Source organism: Mustela putorius, unplaced genomic scaffold, assembly GCF_011764305.1.
Source record: "Mustela putorius furo isolate JIRA1106 unplaced genomic scaffold, ASM1176430v1.1 tig00000585_pilon_pilon_pilon, whole genome shotgun sequence".
NCBI lineage: Eukaryota > Metazoa > Chordata > Mammalia > Carnivora > Mustelidae > Mustela > Mustela putorius.
Genome location: NW_025421424.1, coordinates 6968166 through 6995343, shown reverse-complemented (window position 1 = coordinate 6995343; position 27178 = coordinate 6968166). Strand labels below are relative to the sequence as shown.

General features: G+C 37.9%; 1 protein-coding gene and 1 pseudogene across 1 annotated transcript in view; one reads left to right on the top strand and one right to left on the bottom strand.

The window, feature by feature from the left end:
- Positions 1-27178, bottom strand: part of DENND2C (DENN domain containing 2C) — an 83489-nt gene that overhangs the window by 44679 nt on the left and 11632 nt on the right. The gene's annotated exons all lie outside the window — the stretch shown is intronic.
- Positions 3580-4016, top strand: LOC123392546 (annotated as a pseudogene).

Sequence of the window (27178 nt, the reverse complement as noted above, 5' to 3'; positions counted from 1 at the left end):
TCATGACTTGAGCTGAAAGCAGAGGCTTTAACCCACTGAGCCACTCAGGCGCCCCCTAACAAAGCTTTTGAAAGGTCTTAAAAGCGGGAGGCTCAGACAGTTAGGCATCCACCTTTAGCTCAGGTCATGATCCCAGGGTCCTGGGATCAAATCCTACAGTGGGCTCCCTGCTCAGCAGAGACCCTGCTTCTCCCTTTCCTTCTGCCTGCTGCTCTGCCTACTTGTGCTCTCTATCTCAGTGTCAAATAAATAAATAATCTTTAAAAGCAAGCAAACAAACCCACAAATTCAAAGATTAATTTATCAGAATTTCAAGATGTCTGCAACAGAGCATAAAGCCCCACAAGGGCCCTTTTGAGTGCAGGACCCTGTATAGCTACACTGATTGTCTGCCCATGAAGCTGGCACTGTCTACACTATATTGTGGAATTTATAGCAATGTGGGAATAAAATGTAAGAAGAGTACAAAGGAGGGAAAGGAAAATGGAAAGATATATATAAATTTCTTACTTTATGCATAAAGTAGTACATTTTTTTTTAAGATTTTATTTTTAAGTAATCTCTATATCCAATATGAGACTCAAACACACAACGTGAAGATCAAGAGTTGCATGTTCCTGGGACGCCTGGGTGGCTCAAGCTGGTTAAGCGGCTGCCTTCGGCTCAGGTCATGATCCCAGCGTCCTGTAATCGAGTCCCACATTGGGCTCCTTGCTCCGCAGGGAGCCTGCTTCTCCCTCTGCCACTCTGTCTGCTTGTGCTTGCTCTCTCTCTCTCTCTCTGACGAATAAATAAATAAAATCTTAAAAAAAAAAAAAAAAGAGTTGCATGTTCCTCTGGCTGAGGCAGCCAGGAGCCCATGTAGTAGATTATCTGAAGGGGAAAGATTAAAGTTGTATGCTGTGAACTCTAAAGCAATCACTTTAGAATCGAATTCTAAAAAAATACTCAGTGCAGAAAAAGACAGGGGTGGCAGGGAGGAGGAAAAACCGCAAGAACCACCACCACCACCACCACCAAAAAACCCCAAAAAACCAAAAAATCAAAAAAAAAAAACCAACCCAAACAGAAACAGAAAAAGAATAGCGGGCGCCTGGGTGTCTCAGTGGGTTAAGCCGCTGCCTTCGGCTCAGGTCATGATCTCAGGGTCCTGGGATCGAGTCCCGCATCGGGCTCTCTGCTCAGCAGGGAGCCTGCTTCTCTCTCTCTCTCTCTCTCTCTCTCTGCCTGCCTCTCCATCTACTTGTGATTTCTGTCAAATAAATAAATAAAATCTTTAAAAAAAAATGAATAGCAAGACTACACTTAAATCTAACCATACTAATTATTATGTTAACTGAAAATGAGCTAAATTCTAAATAAAAGGCAAAGATGATCATACTTGATTAAAAAACAAAAAAACAAGACCTAACTCTGCACTTCTTTAAGAACTGCATTTTGAATTTCAAGACACTTCTGTTACAATAAAGAGGTTAGGCCAAGAAATACTAGCAGAGATAAAGAGATAAAGACATTTCAAACAAAAATGGAAACAATTCGTCAATAAGACTGAATAATCCTCCCCCCCACTTTTTTTTAGATTTTATTTGTTTATTTGACAGAGAGACACAGCAAGAGAGGGAACACAAGCATGGAGAGTGGCAGAGGGAAAAGCAGGCTTTCTGACTAGCAAGAAGCCCAATGTGGGCTCAATCCCCTGGGATCATGACCTGAGCTGAAGACAAACACTTAATGACTGAGCCACCCAAGTGCCCCCAAGATTGAATAATCCTAAATGTTCATGTACATCATAACACAGTTTCAAAATGTAAGAAGCAAAAAATGTAGAGCCAAAAGGACAAATGGACATATCTGTAATTTAATGAGGATTTCATTACTCTTCATGAGTAATAGCCCCATTGACAGAAAATCAGGAAATAGATAAAAGACTTGAATACCACCATTAATCAACTTGACCTAAGTGACATTTTAGAACACTGCACCCAACAACAATAGAACATATATTCAAGCATACATGGAATATTAACCAGTAAACCATATGTTGGACAATAAAATAAAACTTAATGAATTTTAAATGACTGAAGTCATCCTGAGAATGATTCTCTAACACACAATGGAACTTAATTAAAAATAAATAATCAAAAGATATCTGGAAAATGCCAAGATATTTGGAAATGCTTATGTTATAAAAAGAAAAAAAGTTTGGAAACACTGTATCTTGCTGTTTCAAGTTAAAACACATTGTATTCCATTAAGTTTCAAGTCATCACTTTATTTTTTTAAAGTTTTAAAAATTTATTTATTTATTTGACAGACAGAGATCACAAGTACACAGAGAAGTGGGCAGAGAGAGAGAGAGAGAGAGGAGGAAGCAGGCTCCCTGCTGAGCAGAGAGCCCTAAATGGGCCTCACTTCATAATCCCCCTGGGATTATGACCTGAGCCGAAGGCAGAGGCTTTAACCCACTGAGCCACCCAGGTGCCCCTCAAGTCATCATTTTAAATTATTCTCCAGATTAATGCTCTACATTCACATCTGTCTAAATTATCCTACTGCCCATCCTGCAATGTACCATCCTTTTCAATATTACATGCTTCTAAATCCTATAGTGAAATTTGAATGTCATTATTCCACTTATATCTGAAAAAAAAAATCCCAAAGATTTAAGGTTGTTTCTTAAGAAGGAATAAAAAGTAAATTAAACTCAAAGCAAGTAGAAGAAAATAGTAAGATGTAAATATTCATGAAATAACAACCACCGAACAACAAAGAAATCAATGAAACATAAAAAGTTATTTGAGATGTCAATAAATTGATAAACATCTAAGTGGGCTGAACAAAGAAAAAAAGAAGAAAAGGCACAAATTAAAAGTATGAGGAATGAAAAAGGGGTCATTACCTACAGATCTTTCATAAAAGGATATAAAGAATGATTATGAATAAATTTGTTGTAGTAAATTCGACAACTTAAATGAGATGGACAAATTCCTTGAAAGATATAAATTGCCAAAACAGACACAAGAAGATACAGGAATTCTGAGTGTCTCTATTTTTTTTAATTAAAATTTTAATTGAAAGCCTTACATTAAAAAAACTCCAGGTCCACACAGCTTCACTTGTTAATTTTATTAAACATTCACTTGTTAATTTTATTAAACATTCAAAGACATAATACTAATCTTATACAAACTCTTCCAGAGAACAGAAGAGGAAACATTTTTAACTCATTTTGTAAGACCAACATTACCCTGTTGGAAAACCAAAGACACTACAAGGGAAGAAAAATATAGAACAGAACTCATGAACTCATGTGAAGGTCCTTTCAAAACATCAGCGAATAAAAGTCATAAATAAACACAAAAAATACGGAGTCATGACTAAGTAGATTATAAGAGAATGCAAAGTTGCTTTAAAATAAAAAAATCTTTATATTTATGAGATAAAGAAAAAAGTCCCCTTGTAATTATCTTAGTAGATGCAATAAAGCATTTGAAAAAATTTCACACTTATTCATAATTGGGGGAAAAAACCTTCTAGCAAATCAGAAATTGAATTTCCACAGTCTGATAAATGGCAACTATGAAAAAACCAAGGTAATATTACACTAAGTGGCAAAAGATTTGACACCTTTCCCTTAAGACTGGGAAAAGGCAAGGATATCTTCTTTCACTGCTTTTATTCAATACTCTTATTTCATTTCGATAGGGAAAGTGCCCTTTCGGCTCTGACACACTGAGGAACAAGGTCGTGAAAAAGAGGAGGACTTGGTGTGGTGCTGCCATTGATCCTGGGTCCCTACACCTTTTACAGAACTCCCTACAGTGCTACATTGGGACAGACCATCTAGTGGTTCACAACCTATGTGGTCTGTCGTAGCCACTATGAAAAGGGCTTAGGGAAGAATTTGTCATTTTCAGTGGAAAACAAGTAGTAGTTACTGATTATGATAACTGTGTACTCTGGATTTGCAGTACCTTTTTTTTTTAATAGTAAGACACCAGCTGCTTAAGAAATAAGGATGTTTTAATTAATCCATTAAACAGATGTGAAAAGGAACATTTAAGAGGTTCAATCTCTTTGAAAAATGAGTCAAACTCTTGAATTCAGCATAATACGTTTGTAAATAAACTTATGGCATAAAAAAGGGAAAAGAAAAAAAAACGGAAAAGAAATTAAACAAGATTGTATATGTAGAAAGTCCTAAGAGGGGCGCCTGGGTGACTCAGTGGTTTAAAGCCTTTGCCTTTGGCTCAGATCATGATCCCAGGGTCCTGGGATCGAGACCCACATTGGGCTCTCTGCTCAGCAGGGTGCCTGCTTCCACCGTCTCCCTCCGCCTGCCTCTCTGCCTACTTGTGATCTCTGTCTGTCAAATAAATAAATAAAATCTTAAAAAAAAAAAAAAAACAGAAATTCCTAAGAAATTTACAGTAACAATCTACTAAAATTCATCAGGGAATTTAGCAAGGTCTCAGGATACATGATCAATATGTAAGGGAGAAATTGTACTTATACATACACGGAATAAATAATTGGAATGTGAAATGTAAAATAACATAAAAAGTTGCATAAAAATCATGAAATGCTTAGGGGTACAAAACTTGTACATTGAAAATACAAGATATTGCTAAGAAAAAAAATTAAAGAGCTACTAAATAAACAGAGATCCATCACATTAATGAACAAGAAGATTAAATTTTGTTAAGACATCAAATTCTCTCAAAATTGAGCTGTAGATTCAACGCACTCCTAATCAAAATCACAGTAGCTTTGTTGCAGAAATTGACAAGCTGATTCTTAAATTTATCTGGAAATGCAAAGGACCTCAAATAGCCTAAAACTTTTTTAAAAATAAGAAAGTTGAAGAACATATACTATTGATTTCGACACTGTAAAGCTACAATAATCAAGACAATGTGTATTAGTGAAAACAGAAGCAAATGGATCAACAGATCAGTACAGAGTCTAGAAAGAGACTGACACTTAATATAGTCAATAGACTTCCACAAAGCTGGGGGAAAATAATCTTTCCAATAGATTGCTTTGGAACAAATGGATATTTACAGGGAAAAAAAATTCGCCTTGACCATTACACAGCATTTACAAAAGTTAACTTGAAATATATCATAAGCCTAAACCCAACAAATAAAACTATAAACCTCCTAGAAGAAAAAATAGACAAAAAAATTTTTTAGAGAAGGAAAATATTTTTTTCTTTTCTTTTCTTTCTTTCTTTCTTGTTTTTTTTTTTTTTTAAGATTTTATTTATTTATTTGACAGAGAGAAAATCACAAGTCGGCGAAGAGGAAGGCAGCGGGAGAGGGAGAAGCAGGCACCCCGCTGAGCAAGATGCCTGATGTGAGGCTCGATCCCAGGACCTGAGATCATGATCTGAGCTGAAGGAAGAGGCTTAACCCACTGAGCCACCGAGGTACCCTAAGGAAAAGATTTCTTAGGACATAAAAAGCACAAACCCACAGAAGGAAGAAATTAAGATCTTGCACTCTTCTAAGTATGTTTTAAAAATGAAACAGCAAGCCACAAAGAGGCAGAGAATATTCAAACTACATATATCTGACAAGCATTTAAATCCACAACATATAAATATTACAAATGAATAAGGCAAACAATATAATTAAAATATGCATCAGATGTGATCTTTTTACAAAAGATTTTATTAGTAGCCAGTTAGTAAAATAAAGTACCTGAAAAGTGGTACACTATCATTAGTCATTAAAGACATGCAAATTAAAACCCAAGATACCACTACATACCCACTAGAATGGTTAAAATGTGAAAGGATACTAAGTATGGGAGTACCTGGAACTCTCAAACACTGTGCCGTTGTAACATGGTACACACTTTGGAAAACAGTTTGGCAGTTCCCTATAAAATTAAACATATGATTGCCGTATGAAGGAGCAATTTCACTTGTAGGTATTTCATGTGAAAGAAAAATGCTATGTTCACACACATACTTCTACATAAATATATTCACAGCATCTTTATTCAGAACAGCCCAAATTAGAAACAGCCTAAAGGCCATCGACAAGCGAATACATAAACCAAGTGTAATATATTCATGCAACAGGATATTCCTCAGCAATGAAAAGGAACAAAACCCACCATATGCACAATGCAGACATCTCCCAAAAACATCCATAAACAAAAAAGTACATAAAGTATGATTCCATTTATATGAAATTAAAGAACAGCCAAAATTAATCTATAATGAAAGAAAGCAGATCTGTAGCTGTCTAGGGCCAGGAGGGTGAGAACTAACCTCAAAAGAGTATGAGGGAACTTTTGGGGGTGATGAAAATATATCTTGGTTGGGATGGCAGTTACAAGGGCGTATACATTTGTCAAAACTAACCGACCATACACTTAAAATGGGTGGATTTTATTGAACAAAGTTATATCCTGGGGCAGCAGGCCAGCTCAGTCGGTAGAGCATCCAACTCTAGATCTTGGGGTCGTGAGTTTAAGCCCCATTCTTTCTCTTTTCCTTTTAAGACTTTAACTACACATATGTTAGATGATTTAATATTATTCCACAGGTTACTTGTGCTCTGTTCATTTATTTTCTTTCACCTTTTTTTTTCTTTCTCTGTTTCAGTTTAGATAAATTCTACTGACCTGTTTTCAAGTTCATTAAACATTCTACAGGTCAAAGTCCAATCTGATTTTAAGTCCATCTAATAATTCTTATTTCAGATATTGTATTTTTCAGCTTCAAATTTTCTATCCAGTTCTTCTAACACTTCCATTCCTTTTCTGAAATACTCCATATTTTCACCCATTTATTTTTTTCCTGCATATTATTTAATTTATTTATAATAATCTTAAAGCCCTTGTTGGCTATGCCAACAACTGTGTCACCTTTAGGTTTCCTTTTATTGACTCTTTTTTCTCTTCATTATGGCTCACATTTTATTTTCTTCTAGTGTCTTGTAATTTTAATTTATGTATGTATGTATTTAAGTAATCTCTACCCCCACTGTGGGATCAAACTCACAATCCCAAAATCAAGAATCAAGAATCACATGCTCTTCCCACTGAGCCAGCCAATCATCCCTACTACCTTGTAATTTTTAATCATATTCGCGACACTGCCTATAAAAGAAGAGTAGAAGAAAAGATAAACTAGATACACTTTGTGTTTGTTTTTCTTTATATATTTCTGAGATTATAAACATTCCTCTCTCTGGTAATTAGATTGAGAGGCTGAACATTCAGATTCCTCATCGAGTCAAGTTGAGCTGAAGCTGGGTAGCAGGTCTTACTACATGGAATTCACCTGGTTTTAGCCCCATCTCTAACCTCCTGAGTGGCTGCTACCTTTTAAATACTGTTAGTATTTGAGATGGACTAAGGATGGGTACAGTTTCAATTATTTTTGGTTCAATTCTGGATTCAGCCCTGGCAGGATATCACTGCACAAATATGTGGGACTATAAAACTTCTTTGTGCTTCTCATACCCCCTGCAATGCTGCTGTCTTAGTAAAAACTGAAACAGCAGATAATTATTGGGCCAAGTGGTTTGTTTTTGCATGTGGGATTCTTCCAGATTCCAATCTACTCTCCAATTCCAATTTTAGTATGTGTGCTGCCGAAGCAGCACCACATTCTAATTCCAACAGTCCACACTGTGAACTAAGACTTGGCAGATTTTTCCCTTTCCCCTGGAAGCCTCACCAGCTATGCCGGGGCTACTTGTATCCAGACTATATTCTTATCCTCAGGTATGGAAGTTGTTATGGCTCTTTGCTCACTTATAAAGGAATTCACTTTGGAATTCAGTTCACCAAAATTCCCCCCCACACACTATTCACTAGCCCCAGAGAAATGCATGATTTTTATTTTGTCCAGGATTTTCTTGTTACTATGGGAACAAATGTTTTTCAAGTCCTACATCCTAACTGGAAGAGGAAGAATCTTAAAATGTTTTTAATGAAATAGAACAGTGAACAATAATATTAATCAGAATACCCTGCATGAAGGTAAGGGTAAGTATTGCTTCAAAATGTTTGTTTCACGGTTGTGTGTGTGTGTGTGTAATGGATTGTACATGTATTTATTATGGTGCAGTGTGGTCAAAAAACTCGGAAAGTCTGTCTAGAGCCATGGGAATCCACGTCAATGCAAGGCAAAGAGTTCAGAGAAAGGATATCAGGACATGGATCTTTAAAGATAATTGTCTACTGCTAGCTGAATTTCAGGCACTGAAACACAGAAAAATACAGCCTTTTGCATATGAACACAGAACTAAGTATGTCCTTGGAAAAATACATGAAGCATAAAGTGTCACAATAGGCAACTGTGAGAGAAGAATAAAATACATCCAGATATTTTAATAACAAACAATCTTTGGTTTTTATTAAAGCCAGTTTAATGTGCTGCTTACTGACTGCTATTGTTAGATTAAGAACGCAAAGAAATATTCTGGAGACACAATGTGCTCCGTTTATATTTGGCTTCTTTAATAAAAATATTTTAAAATTTCTTTTTTTGGAAGGGAAAGAGATAAGAAGATTCTCTGAATGTAAGAAAGTTATTCCTAAGTAAACAGAATAAATCATCTTTAACTCAGCATCAATGAAACAAGCCATAGAAAAGGCATGTTTAGGAGTTGCTCAGTTGGTTAAGTGTCTGCCTTTGGTTCAGGTCATGATCCCAGGGTACTGGGATCGAGCCTCACGTTGGGCTCCCTGCTCAGTGGGGAGCTTGTTTCTCCCTCTCTCCCTCCCCCGACTCATGCTCACTCTTACTCTATCTCAAATAAATAAACACAATCTTTAAAAAAAAGACATGGGGCATCTGGATGGCTCAGTGGGTTAAAGCCTCTGCCTTCGGCTCAGGTCATGATCTCAGGGTCCTGGGATTGAGCCCTGCGTTGGACTCTCTGCTCAGCAGGGAACCTGCTTCACCCTGTCTCTCTGCCTGCCTCTCTGCCTACTTGTGACTTCTCTCTCTGTGTCAAATAAATTTTTAAAAATCTAAAAAAAAAAATAAAAAATAAAAAAATTTTAAAAAAGCATGTTATAAAACATAGGTACAGACCACAGTATTTATAAGGGAGGCATTATGGTACAGGATACAAACAGTGTAGGCTTTGGGGCCGGACACCTGGATTCAAATCTTCTGCAACTTACTTGGTAGTGGGCCTTGTACTCTTAACCAATGCAAGCCTTACTCCATAACAAGGTGATAACACACAACAATAGAGTTATTAGAAGGATCAAATGAAATAATATATAAAGTCTCTCGTATAACGTAAGTGACCAAGAATAGTTATGACATTACTGCCACAACTTATTTAAATATTATATGTATTTTTATATGTAATATGTATATGTAATATCCCTAGTACAACAACTTCAACTTATGTACTTACCATTCTTCTTCTAGAACTACCATAATATAGCCTCCTCTATGACCTACCTGCCTCTACTATCAACTCCCTTCCAATACTGTTGCCAAAGTGATATTTCTAAAAGTTAGATATGATCAAATCACAAGCCAGTTAAAACTTTTGGTGGGTTCTGGTGCTTCATAATCTACCAAAGTGGTTATCAAAACTTACTCCAAAGGACAAGGGACTTCCAAGAACTGAACTGAGATAGGACATAAAAATTGGACAATACCCCCCCGCCACGAGTTTGCAGAAATAAGTTACATTAGTAGGTATTATTTACTCAATATTAGGTTTTCTCCTTCACAAGCCTATCTTTCAACATTTGACCCCTGCTACTGTTTGTGGTGTTTGCTAGTCAATGCCAACAAAATGGCAAAATAAACACATGGTCAACAAAAATCAATGAAAAAAATTGGGATAAGCCAGTCATGAAGTTTTAAAGCTTTATAAAAATGTCATAGATACATATATGTGCGCTCTTATAGTGCATACATAAAATATGGTCATAAATTTGCTACTCGAATAGTTTTTGGTTTAAGGATAAAAGTAAACACGTAAATATTTCATGGTGTCCAGAGACAAGATAAAGTCCATACTCCTCTCTATGATATAGATGATCTTTCACGCTCTCTTGCCAGCTTGATTCTTGCCATTTGCCTTGCTTACATGCTAAGAACATCAAGAACACTCCAAGAACATCAAATAATTTACATCCGCCAGTGGTTTAGAGCTAGAGTTCAAATATCGCCAGACTTGGTTCTTGGCTGTGTAACCTCAAATTATGTAATCCTTCTAAGCCTGCTTCCTTATCTAAAGAATGATCATATTATTACAGATAACACTTATGGAGTGTTATCTATTAATCAGGCATAATTTTACTCACTTTACCAATATTAACTCATCTCATGCTTGTAATAATCCATGAGATATAAATACTGTCATTATCCTAATTTTGAAGAAGAGAAAACAGAGCACAAAGAGGTTAAGTATAACTGATACAGGTCTTGGTACTCTCTGCCACAAAAGACACGGGTATTCATTCTATAAGGCTGTTGTAAGGATTAAATATGAAATGATGTAAAAAAAAAAAAAACCTATTTAAGACAATTGCTGGCATATAGTAACTGCTCAGTAAATGACAGCTATCCGGTTGTCTGGATGGCTCTGGCAATTAAGCGTCTGACTCTTGATCTCAGCTCAGGTCTTGATTTCAGGGTCGTGAGTTCAAGCCGTGATGCCTTGGGCTTCACACTGGGTGTGGAGCCTACTTAAGAGAAACATGATAGCTACTAATTAATTACTTCCTGAACACACAATATACTTTCAAGACCCTTTCAAAGTTTTACTGTGAAACCTTCCTTAGACCTTGACCTGGAGTTAATCACTCCCGAGTGCTCCCATTACACCCCTTAGTATTCTGTAATCCTCTTCCAAAGTTAAATTCCTCTAAGAACAAAAAACTTCTGCATACATTTTCCATAACCTCAATAATCTTAATGTTCTGGAGTCGTTCTTGCTGGGGATACTTAGAAAAAGAAAATCACTTAAGGGTGAAAATGGAGAGGCAACACTGATAGCCAGAGAAGAATACATGTCTCTGTAATGCTGTCTTGAAAGCTCTAAAGCGAACCTAAATGTCAGAAGAGGACGCCCCGACTTGCTATAGCAGAGGATGCTAAGACATGTGTTATAGAAATACCAGATGCAGGGGCGCCTGGGTGGCTCAGTTGTTAAGTGTCTGCCTTCGGCTTGGGGTTAAGCATCTGCCTTTGGCCTGGGTCATCATCTCAAGGTCCTGGGATCAAGCCCACATCAGGCTTCCTGCTCAACCCGGAGTCTTCCTCGCCCTCTGCCCCTCCCCCACAAGTCCCCAACTCATGCGCTTGCTCTCTCTTTCAAATAAGTAAATAAAATCTTTTTTTTTTTTTAAGAAATATTGAATGCAATTTAAATCTGCTCAGGAAGATGGGTAGGAATTTGAACTACTCAAATTATCTGCATTTTGGAAATTTCTAGTAGGTATATTTAATAAAATATAATACTGAGCCAAAATGAAGAGTCAGACGCTCAACTGACTTAGCTGCCCAGATTCCCTGCCTCTGGTTAAATTTTTGAGAAAACCCACAAAAATAAATCTTGCATAAAATTCTTCACTGAATTTGCTCAAAATATTTTAAAGCAAAAGAGAAAAAAATAATGTCAAACTGGTTTTTACCTTTCAAACTATTACCATCTTGTTAACTTTTCCTTGAACAACAAATCTTCAAAGCAAGCACATACAGGATATCAGCCTTTTATCTCATTTCTATCAGAGGAAACAGCCTTATAGGTAACTAAAAATGATTCCCAAAATAGCAAAGACGCTTAAAAAAAAAAAAAACCCTAATACTACTAATAATAGACAATATAAATTTCTCAGTAGCTATTGTGCCTAACCGCAAAGCAAGCAACAGGATTCTTCAAGAAATAAATTTAATTCCTTACCAATTCTAACAACTCTCTTAAGACATATGTCATGGAAAATTTGAGTTTTAAAAAGATTTTAATTAATTTATTTATTTTTAAAGATTTTATTTGTCAGAGAGATTGCAAAAGCAGGGGAATGGCAGGCAGAGGGAGAAGCAGGCTCCCTGCTGAGCAAGGAGCCTGGTTGGGGACTCAATCCCTGGACCCTGAACTGAAGGCAGATACTTAACCAGCTAAGCCACCCAGGCATTACCTGTTTTGTTTTGAATGAAAGAATGAAAAATGATAGTTGACTTAATTTAGATTATATTCAGAATTTTGAGGCACAAGTCAAAGAACTAGAATAACATTAATTTTGTGATTGTGTTTACAGGGTTGTTTATCCACGTTATTAAAAAAGATTCTAATGGGTGCTGGAGATTTTATTTAACAAAACTGTGTGACCCTAGGAGCAATCCTCATAACTAACCCAAGGTTATGGGCTGAATGCTTGTGTCCCCCCAAAATTCCCATGTTGAAGCCACAAGCCTCAATGTGATGTTATTGGAGGTGAGACCTTTGAGAGGTCAGGAGCATGAAGTACTTATGAATGGAATTAGTGCCTTTATAAGAAGAGACATAAGACAGATGAGATCTCTCCCCCTGCCGTGGGAGGATACAAGACCGCCCTCTGCAAACCAGGAAGAGGTCCCTCGTGAGGAATAACATTAGACAGTACTTTGATCTTGGACTTCTCAGTCTCTAGAACTGTAAGAAATAAATTTTTGTTAAGCCACCCAGTCTACAGTAGTTTTGTTATAGCAGCTGAGCTGACTAGACAAGCAGTAGTTTCATCTTCAGAACATATCCCTAACTCTGACCACTTACCATCTTCACTGCTACCACAGTAATCAACACCACCATCATTTTTCCCTTCTTGATTTTTTATTTCTACTCAATATTCACCTTTCCTGCCCATCTAAAATTAGCCTTCTTGGGGTGCCTGGGTGGCTCAGTTGGTTCGGCTCAGGTCACGATCTCAGGGTCGTGAGATCAAGTCTCTCAGTGGGCTTCATGCTCCACATAGAGTCTGCTTCAGATTCTCTCTCTCCCACTCCCTCTGCCCCTCCTCCTGCTCATGCGCATGCTCTCTCTCTCTCTCTCTCTCAATAAGTAAAATCTTAAAAAATAAAATTAAAAAAAACTAAAATAAGGCTTCTTTCCCCACATAGTGCTCTATGCCTTTACTCTTCTATATTTTCTCCACAGAGCTTATCATTTACCTGAAATTCCATTATTTGTTTGTTTACGCATTATTTGTCTCCCTTGTTGGAACAAAAGACTTTCCACTACTATATTCCCAGCACCCAGAAGACTATGCACCATACAGTAATGCCCCAATAAGTATTTGCTGAATGACTAAATCCTGAATATAAGAATGTATAAAGAGCAAGGAAAGGTTTATGACAATTAGCAATGTCTATTACTTTAAGTGTTTCTGATGATGTGAAGTTGCCCCATTTGTAGGAGGGGAAAACACCTTAGAATAATTTAAGGGGAAATAACACCAAAACAACTTACTTAAATGATAATAAGCACCACAGTAATAAGAACTTTTTGTATATTTACTGTTTGCCCAGTACTACATGCATATTCTCATTTAATCCTTATAACAGTCTCTTGGAGGAAGATATTTTCATTTTCTAGTTGAGGAAATTGAGGCTTAGCAGGGTTAGATTACTTTTTAAGATCACATTACATTAAGTGGAAAAAACAGAATTTGAACCCTAAAACTCTTGTTCTTATTAGCACATAACATACTACCTTCAAGATAAAAAGACATTTTGATAAAGGACATATCTAAGTCAGAGGTCACCAAACTTTGCCTTGAAATGCCTAAAAAAGAAAATTGATTTGTGTATATTTATAAATTACAGATGTAACAACTATAATAACATCATACATACTACAAAATGAAAAATTTTAGAGCACAAGATTTTTCAAAAATTTCATTTTATTGTCTTTGTTAAGAATTAAATATATAGGGGCACCTGGGTGGCTCAGTGGGTTAAGTAAGCCTCTGCCTTCAACTCAGGTCATAATCTCAGGGTCCTGCGATAGAGCCCTGCATTGGGCTCTCTGCTCAGTGGGGAGCCTGCTTCCCCCTCTCTCTGCCTACTTGTGATCCCTCTCTGTCAAATAAATAAAATCTTAAAAAAGAAAAGAATTAAATATGTAAATGGAAGATAAAATAACCATTTCTCTCTCACTCAAGTCTCACAAATAATAAATATTTTGGATAAGACTAATGTAATCAAACATGATTTTTTTGTTTTTTTTATTTTACTTTTTAAAATTTATTTATTTATTAATTATTTGAAAGAGAGAAAGAAAGAGAGATCACAAGTAGGGGGTAAGGATAGAGGGAGAAGCAGGCTCCCCACCAAGCGGGGAGCCTGATGTGGGACTTGATCCCAGAACCCTGGGATCATGACCTGAGCCGAAGGCAGATGCTTAACCAGCTAACCCACCCAGGCACCCTAAACACAATTAAAACAAAAAAAAGAAGAAGAAGATTTTATTTATTTATTTTATTTATTTATTTGAGAGAGAAAGAGTGTGAACAGGGAGGGGGAGAGGCAGAGGGAGAGAGACTCTCAAGCAGACTCCATACTGAGCTGAGGGGTTGGTGGGAAGGGAGCCTAGTGCTTAATCCCAAGACCACAAGACCATGACTGAGAGGAGATTAAGAGTTGGAGGCCCACCTGACTGTGCCACCCAGGTGTCCCCATTATGTTCTTTTCTTGAAACTGTGATTCAAAGAGTTCTAAATTCACTTTATTTCATGCTTGGTCCTAAGGGTGTTATGGGTTGAAATATGCCCCCCCCCTACCCATTCATATCTTGAAGTCCCAAACCCTAGTATCTCAGAATATGACTGTATTTGGAAACAAGATCTTTAAAAAAAAAAAAGTAATCAAGTTAAAATAAGTTGACCAGAGTGGGCCCTAACCCAACATGACTGGTATCTCCATAAGTAAAGGAAATTTGTGGGGCACCTGGGTGGCTCAATGGGTGGCTCAGGTTATGGTCCTGGGGTCCCAGGATGGAGCCCCATACTCAGCTCCCTGCTCAGCAGGGTATCTACTTCTCCCTCTGCCTCTCCCCCTGCTCATGCTCTCTTTCTCTCTCAAGTAAATAAATAAAATCTTAAAAAAAAAAAAAAAGGAAAGGAAAATTGTACACAAACCCAGAGAAGACATGTAAAAACACAGGAAGAAGTCAGCCATCTATAAAGCCAAGAAGAGGGCCCAGAAGAAACCAACCCTGCCAACAGCTCAATTTTAGACTTCTAGCCTCCAAAAGTGTGAGAAAATAAATTCTGTTGTTTAAGCGATTCAGTCTGTGGTACTTTTCTTATAGCAGCTGAGCTGACTAATACAAAGGGCCATAGTAATTGAAAAAGATAACTCACCACAGTAACACAGAGCCAATGAAAGAAAAGCTTCATGGACTGAATTAAAAAAAAAAAATCTGAGGATGCCATTCACCAATGAAGCAAAAGTTTTTTGAATTGTGACTAGTATATTTCCATCTCCTTCAGTGTCTGTGGACTATATCTGCATATTATTTGGTCATTGTTATATTATTTAAATTTTTAACAAAGTGATTAAAAATCCACTGAAACTACTTTAAAAGATTTTAAAACAGACTAGAAAATTGTTTCCAAGGGTCCTAATGGTGCAGATATCAGAGTTTTATAGATGACACATTCTCTGTATTTGGGCAACAAATAGCAATGAAAACATTCCAAATATCAAATTCTCTCTTCAAATCATGAGATTCTTCAGAAAAACAACAGATTTCTCATTCATTAATACATCACTTTTGCTTTGAATGCATATACTGAAGGTGTTTGTATTTTTAAAATTTTCTGCTGATAACCAATTATCATTACATAAAACCAACAATTACAGAACTTTTCTACTGGAAAAAGAAAGTTGTTTGGCTTATTTTAACTCTGGAGACTCTTAAAAATAGTTCTTGGTAACAGACTAAGAACCTATTATAAGATACCAATTATTTCCAAGGCATCTTATTTTTCAAAGGACTGTGATGATTCTACAATTTATTTTATTTTTTTAAAGATTTTATTTATTTATTTGACAGACAGAGATCACAAGTAGGCAGAGAGGCAGGCAGAGAGAGAGAGAGGAGGAAGCAGGCTCCCCACCGAGCAGAGAACCCGATGCGGGGGCTCAATCCCCGGACCCTGGGATCATGATCTGAGCCGAAGGCAGAGGCTTTAACCCACTGAGCCACCCAGGTGCCCCGATTCTACAATTTAAAATATAATTTGAAAGGGCACCTGGGTGGCTCAGTGGGTTAAGCATCTGCCATAGGCTCAGGTCAAGATCCCAGGGTCTTGGGATCGAGTCCCCACTGGGCTCCCTGCTTTGTGGGGAGTCTGCTTCTCCCCCTCCCTCTGCCTGCCACTCCCCGCTGCTTGTGCGTGTTCTCTCTCTCTCTCTCTGTCGAAAAAGAAATAAAAATCTTAAAAAATATAATATAATTTGTAAATATCCAGGGATTCGGCAACAACAACAACAAATCTGTAAATCTACCTACTCAGACACATATAAACTGGACACATAAAAACTATTATGTGCTGTAACAGCTAAAAGGGAACACAAAGTGAGGATGTCAGTGTCAACTCCTTTTTGTTGGGGAATGACCATTTTTCCCATTGGGATTAATCCCGTAGATAAACTCTTGACAAGGAGTGAAGGCACCAATGTCAATCCGTATAATAAATATCCCGTAAAGCCTAATTTCTTTTTTTTTTCAATGAAAACTAATATAAGTAACAATTCAAATGCTCTTTTCGCTTCATAGTGTATCATCTTGCACACCCCCAGGAGACCGAGTAAAGCGTTCCAGTTTACACGTGCATTAACTTTAATCCCACTTTACAAAGGTAAATTGAGAAAACTCGGGGGTCAGGTAGCAAAAAGTTTTATAAATCTAAAATGTAAACAACCTTTTCCTTTGAAGCTCAGAAGGAGTACTCAGAAGATGGAAGAAGTATTTTCCCCCAAAGCTTTATTGAGATATAACAGACATAACACACTGTGTAAGTCAGAAGCACAATGTGAATGGATAAGTGTATATATTGTGAAATGATTACCACAATAAGGTTAGTTAACACACTTTTCACCTCTCTACGATTTTGTTTTGTAGCAAGAATATTTAAGATCTACTCCCTTAGCAACAGTAATGTTAACCAGTCACCAAGAACTATTTTTTGAAAGGTGGGAAATACAGAGGTCATTTACATCTGCAAAGTGCTTAGCCTTTCTTTCTTTCCTTTTTTAAAAAGATACTTAAATATTTATTTATTTGACAGACAGAGAATCACAAGTAAGTATGGAGGCAGGAAGAGAGAGAGCAAGGGAAGCAGGCTCCCCGCAGAGCAGAGAGCCCAATGTGGCTCGAAATACGACCCTGGGATCATGACCGGAGCTGAAAGGCAGAGGCTTTAACCCACTGAGCCACCCATCCTTAGCCTTTCTTGAATGACAGGGAAACACAAAAGCAGCCTCGGGGACAGGGGAGAAAGGCACTAGAGGCAGGAGGAAAGAAGAATGGGATTTGGGAAAAGTTCCTCAGTCTAAATACCCAGGAGGCTGGCCATCACACTGTGCTTCTGTTGCAGCCAGACTTGAATCCAGGGTTCCAGCTAATCTAGTTTAAAGCAAACTAGGTATGGTTAACTGTGCAATGTACTATATCCGGAAGTATACCGGTCCTAGAAGGCTGTGTGGGCTCCTGGTAAAACAGGCCTTACATAAAGTAGAAGTACTAACTTCCCAAACCAGCATCTTATAAAAAATTCCAGATCCCTAGGAGTGTGGAAGCAGGCTCTTCAGCTAACCATACCTCTTAGAACTTAAGAGATAATTCTGATTTCCAAAGAGTTACTCTGGAGCACAGATCCCGAAATGAAGCTGGAAATTAGATTCATAAGCACCGGGAGTGCTGTGTGCACTAAAAATCCTTATCTGATCCCTGTATCAGGAATCCAGAGACCAAGCTCTTAGCAACTCTTGCCTTGTCCTAAATGTCTCCTTTATAAAATTTGAAATTTCTTTGGGATGCGGCTTTCATTTCTTTCTTTTCTTTTTCTCCCCTTCCTTCCTTTCTTTTTAAGATTATGTTGTTAGGTATATCCAAGTTTAAAATTATTTTATTTTCCTAGAGAATTATGCTTTTTCCTCCTTTGTAAAAATGTATCTTCAATTTTTGATGTGAAAGGTGTAAAAACGTTTCACTCGTGGATGAACCATTGATATAGCAAAACAGATTTAGATGATATGGACAGAAAAACAGGACATATAATATTATTGTTCTGGACAAGGGGGGGTGACAATAGTTTGATTTGTACAGTGGGCACGCTAACAATCAAAACCAGATGATGACTGTGTAGCTGATTCACAGTATGACAACATTCTGTTCAAATCTCTAATATTTGCCCCACTTTGTCAAGCAATTTCATTGGCTTTACATCACTTCTTCCTGCTACTAGGTAATGTTTGTGAAAAGAATGAAAACTAATTTTCTTACAGTAGGACCCCTGCTAAAACACATATGTTAGTCAGTACACTGATTAACCATATCCTTGGACTGAAACAGAATACTAAATGAAAGAGTACTATAATGCAGTTAACCTATAAATTAATGTTTTACCAAATACACTTTGAAGACATCCAACTAAATTTATCTAGAAAAATAAGTTTTGAAAGACACTTTGGGGAAAAAATAGCCACGTAATATAATTCCTAAGTTTTACAACCTATCTTCCAAATCAACTAATGGTATGGTTGGTTATCCTCACCACTGTTCCTGTCTTATAAAGAAGGCTATAAGTTAACAGGAGAGTATTTAATGTCATGTAATAGCATAACTAAGGTCAGAAGAGTCTTCTCTAAGCCAGTTCTTATATTTCTCATTAGCAGAACCTAATTTCCACTACCCAAATATGTTTAGCAAATAAAAGGTAAAGAGAAAAAATTCCAGGTAGCACAGGTCTGTCTGCAGAGTAATGGGATATTTTAACTGATAATCATCATCATTTATTAAGTGCTCCAGGTGCCAAGCATCGTGCTTAGTACCTACAGACATTATTACATTTAATTCTCACAGCTCTCTCTGACAGACAGTTATTATTCCCTCCCTTCTGCAGAGGAGGAAGCCGAGACTGAACTGGTTCGGTAAGTTACCCAGGTAACACAAACTTAGTTCCACTTTGCTCCCAAGCTTCTGCATTTAATCAGTATGCATTACTTGTTTGTGGGTAGACATAACAATAATATCAGCTAATATAACAGGATGTCAAATGCAACTTTTCCTGTCCTCTCGGAATTTCAGCAGGGGCCTCAGAGGCCAAGATCAAAACAATAGGAGTCAAATACTTCCATATTCTAAAGAGAAGTGCAAAGCTTAGAAAGTGGGGCAGCCAAAAACCAGCCCTGCTAACATCAGTTCATTATCCTCTTATCGCAACTATGTAAAAAGAATTATAATTAGTTAGTTGTAAGGATTACAAGGGACAATGTGAAAAACTTCTTTTTTTAATCTTTGTGTGTGTGTGTGTGTGTGTGTGTGTGTGTGAAGAACTTTAAAGAAATTAGACAGTGTGTATTTTCTTGCCTCCTAAAGGAAAAGGAGGAGGTACTTCCTGGTTACCTCAAGCCAAGGGACTGGAAGCTCAAGATAATCACTCCAAGTGCTTAACTTGTACCCAGAATAAGAGAGACACAGGGACTGGTAACCACTCCCACCCAAGGGGATAAAAAGTGCTGGTTCATAGCTAAATTTTAAAGACCACTTAGGTACAGGGGCACCTGGGTGGCTCAGTGGGTTGAAGCCTCTGCCTTTAGCTCAGGTCATGATCTCAGGGTCCTGGGATTGAGCCCTGCGTCGGGCTCTCTGCCTGCCTCTGCCTAGTTGTGATCTCTGTCTGTCAAATGAATAGATAAAATCTTAAAAAAAAAAAAAAGACCACTTAGGTACAGTAGTCGGAATAAATGTTTCAGCAGAAGAGGAAGTTTTATGAAATGCCACAATGTGAAAACATATAGAAAAGTAACTTTAATTACATGAAACTTTACAATTTCATTAAATTAATGTAATGTTAGTAACTGTCCATACAATTAATGAAGTTTATCTTAATATTTTTATCTAATTATCCTTTTTAAAACCTCCTCTGTATTAAGAAATAACTATAAGAAATTAGAACTTTTAAACTTTACAAATAACTTCAAAATAACTTTAAAGCAAGTTATTATTATTTTTTAAGATTTTCTTTATTTGAGATAGCACCCGTATGCAGGAGAGATAGAGAGAGAGAGAGCGCGCGCACATGTGCATGGGGAGGGTGCCCCGGGGAACAGAGAGAGAGAGAGAGAGAGAGAAGTAGGCTCAGGACCAGATCATGACCTGAGCCAAAGGCAGATGCTTGCTGAGATGCCCCAGTAACATAGTTTTTAAATCACAAATTCAAACTTTGCTGAGCTCTTCTTAGCACCAAAATTCTTACTTCCTATAGTGTCAAAGGTTGAAAAAAAATTCTAGAAAGTTAAAAAAAAAAAGCTTTAAATATCATAAACTACTACTTTTTAGAAATTTTGAAAAATAGAGAAAATGAGGGAAAACACCTCTAAGCCTACCACCTCCAGCATAATCGCTGGTATATTTTGGTATATTTCCTCCCTGCCTTTTTTCATAAGCATATTTTTATATAGTAGCAATTTTAGTATATATGTATTCACATCCTGCTTTTTTTTAGTGTTATGTAAAAAAAAATGCACTTTCAAGGATTTAAAACTATAGACATAACAAGCACTCCTAAAAACATACATTCATATCCACTGAACATAACTTCCAATGTTATTCTAAAGCCAAAAAGTCAGAAGACCGGATTTCTCAAGTTCTCAAATCCCCAAATTATACATTCAATGGATATTTTCTCTCACTTGACAATATAAAAACAACAGAAAGTAAAACTGCATTCACATAATTATTATTATTTTTTAAAGATTTTATTTATTTATTTGACAGAGATCGCAAGTAGGCAGAGAGACAGGCAGAGAGAGAGGGGGAAGCAGGCTCCCTGCTGCGCAGAGAGCCCGATGCAGGGCTCAATCCCAGGACCCTGGGATCATGACCTGAGCCAAAGGCAGAGGCTTTAACCCACTGAGCCACCCAGTCGCCCCATATTCACATAATTATTAAACATGTCCCCTATTCCTCAAATTACCATAGAAACACACGAAGTATTAGATCTGTAGTATACTAACCTTCCGGCCCAACAATTACCTCTTTAAAGCATCCAAGTTGCTCTCCTTCCCCTCCTCTTTCCTGGACAATCCAGTCCTAAAGCCATTAGGTGGAACAGAGTAAGGCAGGCATCCAGAGTAAGGCAGAGCTGCAAGGGACCAGAGCAGGTGATCAGAGCACCGGAGCTGGAGGGATCAGGATAGCATCTGTGTAAGAGAGGTCACATGGTGTGGCCTGTGGGGCCTGAACAAGGTCAAGTGCGCAGGCCCTACACAGGTGCAGCCTTGCCCAGGATGTCAGTGGCTGAGCAAAATGAGGGGGTATAAGGCTGATGGGTGGTCTGGGTGGACTTTCAGAACCAGCGTGGGGTGAGGAGCCGGGGCAAACTGGCCCACAGTATTGACAAGTGAAACTCTGGCTGGATTTCAGGCTGTCAGCGGGGTGTCAGTGTGTAACAGACAACCTGCACAAACAGAACACCTTGATTGACTACAGGCTTCCCCCCATCTATAAGCAGAGCATTTCTAGGAAACCTTTCCTAACCCAAACTGGTGTAAAGTGAAGAAGCGATCACCGTTAATTTATATGGAAAACTGTTTGAGCTTTCCTAGACTCCCTCCAAATAACTTCTCTTAGGGTTTTCTGTTACCTTAGGACACATTTTGCTAATGGATGCACAAAATAAATTGAGCTAAAGCACAGATGCTCACAGATGCAGTTCAAAGCCATGGTGGCTGGATGCTGAGATACTGAGAGTAGTTTCACGGGAAGGAGCTCCGCAGAGACAGGCTAGCTCTGTGTGTGTGGCAGGGCGGGGTAGGGGGTCATCGTGCAGAGGGTGGGGCAGCTGCGTCTATAACAGCTCAGTGTGATGCAAAACAAATGCTGAATGCTATTTTCACTTTTTGCCTTTCTTTGTAAAATTGCAGATTGCCCATAAAAGCAAAGCAGCCTAATGTGAACTCTCAAAAAATGGGGGATACCTGTAACATGCAAATATTAAAAAGAATGAGGTAGAGGGTGCCTGGGTGGCTCAGTGGGTTAAGCCTCTGCCTTCAGCTCAGGTCATGATCTCAGGGTTCTGGGATCAAGCCCCGCATTGGGCTCTCTGCTCAACAGGGAGCCTGCTCCCCACCCCGCCCCCGCCTGCCTCTCTGCCAACTTGTGATCTCTCTCTGTCCAATAAATAAATAAAATCTTTTTAAAAAATTAAAAAGCAAAAAAAAAAGAATGAGGTAGAGATCTGTGGGCAGATATGGAAAAATGTCCAAAATAAAAGTGGTGGAAACAATCTCTCTAGTATGATTACATCTCTATACAGACTTTTAAAAAGGATATACAGATATGTATAATACATACTCATACACACACACACACCCTTGCCATGATGTAAACTGACATTACCACAGCTGATTCCTCCTGCATTCGGCCTCCTTCTCTGAAATGGGAGGGGATGGACGAGAGAGACCTCTTCTCTTCCTCAAAGTGGACCAAGGGATTGCTTAGAAAGTGATCATCTTACAATCATTTGGACTTTCTCAGTTCAGTATGTGGTTGGTTCTGTCAGTAAAAGTTACATTATCTTCACATGGATACTTTTTATATAATCAGACCATACTTTAAGAAAATTTTTATAGTCTTTGTAGTAACATGACTCAATATTCTATAAGATTAAATTTTATGGACACTGTGTGTTGGATTGTGCTGGATAAGCAAGAAATCACCAGTGATGGGACCAGTGATAAGGCCTTGGAACAAGTTTTTTTACTCTTTATTTTATAACTTTTTATAACTTTTTTTTTTTAACCATGGTTATATATTTTTTGTTTTTAATATTAAAACAGGATCTATTCGGGTGGTAGAATAATGGATCTTTTAAGTTGTATCCTTTATATTTTTCTATATTAAATAAAATCTTAATTTAAAAAAAATGAATACACAGATATTGCAGAAATAGCACTTCCAATAAGTTATCCTAGGGGTGTAACTGGATAAATTCACGAATATGTACACAAGAGTAGGCTTTTTTATTTTTTTAAGGTTTTCCTTTTTTCTTTTTTCTTTCTTAGTAAACGCTATACCCAGTGTGGGGCTTGAACTCATGACTCCAAGATCGAGTCAGATGCTCTCCTAAATGAGCCAGCCAGGCACCCCAAGAGTAAATTTAGATTACTGTAAAGCTGAAAATAAATTTCCAACAGGGGACTATCATTAAATGCACAGTATTACAGTAAATTCATACACTGAAATACTAATAAGTTATACCATGTTCAAAATCTATTAAGAAAAAGAAAAATATTATAAGAATTAATTCAAAAATCTAGATGAATAAATAAAATTTAAAAGTAAATATATACTGTAACATTGACAGTGATTATCTCTAATAATAGAACTATGGTTGAGTTTTCTTTTAGTTAATCTGTATTTTCTAATTTTTATTGTTTTACTTTTTTAAAGATTTTATTTATTTATTTGACAGAGAGAGAGACACAATGAGAGAAGGAATACAAGCAGGGGGAGTGGGAGAGGGAGAAGCAGGCTTTCCACCAAGCAGGGAGCCTGATACAGGGCTTGATCCCAGGACCCTGGGATCATGACCTGAGTCAAAAGCATATGCTTAACAACCTAGACACCCGGTACCCTATATTTTATTTTATTTTAAAGATTTATTTATTTGAAAGAAAGAGAGAGAGCACAAGCAGGGGGAGTGGCAGGCAGAGGCAGAAGAAGCAGACTCCCCACTGAGCAAGAAGCCAGACACAGGGCTTGATCTCAGGACCCTGGGATCATGACCTCAGCTGAAGGCAGATGCTTAACTGACTGAGACACCCAGGAACACTTGTATTTTCTAATTTTTAAATAAAAATAAACATAAATCACTTGTATAGCATTTGTTACCCATAAAGGTAACTTACTTTTTAGAAGATTCATCAAATATGTCCTGAGCACCCACTTCATATAAAGGCATTTGGGAATTACAATAGCAGTAACAGTAGTTGAGCCATATTTTTTTTTAAAGATTTTATTTATTCATTTGACAGACAGAGATCACATGTAGGCAGAGATGCAGGCAGAGAGAGAGGGAGAAGCAGGCTCCCCACTGAGCAGAGAGCTCGATGTGGGGCTCGATCCCAGGACCCCGGGGAACATGACCTGGGTTGAAGGCAGAGGCTTTAACCCACTGAGCCATTCAGGCGCCCCAGTATTGAGCCTTATTAAGTAACTATTATGTGCCAATCACTTCAGTCACGTTATCTCAGTTAATTTTCGGAGCACCTCTCTGCGGTAGTAGATCAGTTAGGATTAAGTTTGTTTACAGATTACTTAAAAACTGAAAAGAGCAGTGGCTTAACCAATGTTTGTTAAACAAAGAGATGTCTCTTTCTCTGCCACTTAAGAGAGAGCAGGCAGCCCAAGGTGCCCCCAGGTCCTCAGGCTCCAGTGTTTCTGCTACACCATCCTTATCATATAGCTCCTGTTGTCATGATCACTTCAGGCTCAAACTAGCTGTCAGAGCTCCAACTATTATATCCACATTCCAGGAAATAAAAAGGAAAAAAGGGAGCTCTATTAAAGCCTCATTCCTGGAAGTTCCATGTAACACTTTTGCTTATGGCCCACTGACCAGGACTTAAGTCACATGTACTGTATGAATGGAGGCTGGAATATAATCATTCATCTTTTCATCCTGCAATGTGCCCAGCAAAAAACTGATTTCTGTTTCTTTGGAGAATGCATATTAAAGTAAGCAAAAAATCTCTGCTGCAGGCAGGTTACTTCTGTCCTCATTTGTAGACAGAAAACAGAGGTGTAGAGTCACATAGCTGAGTGGCAGAGAACATCATCAGTCTATGTACCTTTCATTTCATATTACGTCCCATTAGAAAATTAATACATGAAAATAAAATATAAACACGCTCACAGGAAATTTATATATAAGTACGGGAAGTTTATTATTAAATGGGATTTGACAGATGAGAAAGTATCTACCAGAAGAACAGAACTAAGAGGCATACCAGACAAACAGAACAACAGTACAAGTATTTCTCTTGTTTTTGCCTTTCTTGAATTCATTTTAACATAATTTATACAATAGTATTATTCCTTTTTAAATTTTTTAATATTTATTTGAGAAAGAGAGAGAAAGAACAGGCAGTGGGGAAGGGCAGCGGGAAAGGGAGAAGCAGACTTGCCACCAAACAGGGAGCCCAATGTGGGACTCGATTCCAGGACCCTGGGATCATGACTTGAGCTGAAGGCAGACGCTTAACCAACTGAGCCCCCCAGGTGCTCCACAGGCGTAGTATTCTGTATATGTTTTTTTTCATGCAAAATAATGTCTGTATGATTCATTCATGTTGTTGTATATAGCAGTAGTTTTCCCTTTTTCATTGCTGAGTATTATTCCATCCAATGGAAACAGCAGCATTTATTAATCCATTCTCCTTTTGTTTTTGTTTTTTTTTAAGATTTTATTTATTTATATGATAGACAGAGATCACAAGTACACAGAGAGGCAGGCAGAGAGAGAAGGGAGGAAGCAGGCTCCCCACTGAACAGAGAGCCCAATACGGGTCTTGATCCGGGACCCTGGGATCATGACCTGAGCCAAAGGCAGAGGCTTTAACCCACTGAGCCACCCAGGCGCCCCGAATCCATTCTCCTTTTGACAGATACACACATTTGTTCCAGGTTTTGACTATTATGAGGAAAGCTCTTATAAATATTCCTCTACGTGTCTTTAATATACACAATTACTTATTTCTCTTGGGTATTAACTAGGAGTAGAATTGCTGGGTTATAGGATACACAGATGCTTCACTTTAATAGACGCTGCCAAAGGCTTTTCAGAAGGATTTGTACCAACTTACACAACTTACAATTTACACTCTCCCCAGCAGTCTATTAGTTCTGGTCACTCCTCAGCCTCACCAGCACTTACACTGTTAGTCTGTTACATTTTAGCCATTCTGTTATGCAGTGGCATCTCGCTGTGGTTTCCATGTAAACTTTACACTCATTTATTTCTTACCATACCATGCCACACATCCTTTATTACCACAGAATCATATTTTATTTCTTCAAATGATTTTTTTTTTTTTACAGGTGATCATACTCTGCTGGAATGAAGCATTATAAATTCCAAAAACAGTACTAACCCGAAACAGGTCAGTTTGGGGACATTCTAGGTCAGTTCTTTTCTATCATAGATGGTAATTTCTGTCATAAATTTAGATAAAAGATGGGAGAAAATGCCAAGAGTGTGTGGAATTATGGAAGCCAAAGGAAGAGAATCTTCCAAACAGAAAAGAATGGTCAACAGATACACCACCAGAAGGTCAACTAAGGTAAGGATGCCTGGGTGGCTCAGTTGTTTGAGCATCTGACTCTTGGTTTTGGCTCAGGTCACGATCGCAGAGTCCTGGGATCAAGCCCCTGTATCAGGCTCCGCACTCAGCTGGGAGTCAGCTTAAGGTGTTTCTCTCTCCCTTTCCCTCTACCCATCCCCCCACCCCCCTCCACTCAGGTTTGCCCTGGGGTGTTCTGAGATAAATAAATAAATAAAACAAGTTTAAAAAAAAAGTTTAAAAAACAAAGGTGAGATCCGATAAAGACCTGAATGTGTATTAGCCATTAGGACCTAGGCAAGAGCAGGTTCGGTGGCACGGAGGAAGCTAAAGGGAGGTCACAGTGAACTGACAGGCGAATAGGACAAAAAGAATGGAACCAGCAACTGGAGACAATCCTTCAAGGAGCTCATCCAGGCAGGCAAGTGGACAACAGAGTAGTAGCTAACCAGGAACACAGGTTTCAGTAAAGCCTTTTTTTTTTTTTTAAATAGAAAAGAACTAAGATTATTTAAACACTGGTGGAAAGGAGTCAGTAGAGAAGAAACAAAGGTCTGAGAGCAAACCCCTAAAGGGAGAGATGGTGTGGCACCCACCTGGAGCTGCAGGGGTTAGCAGCTGACAGGA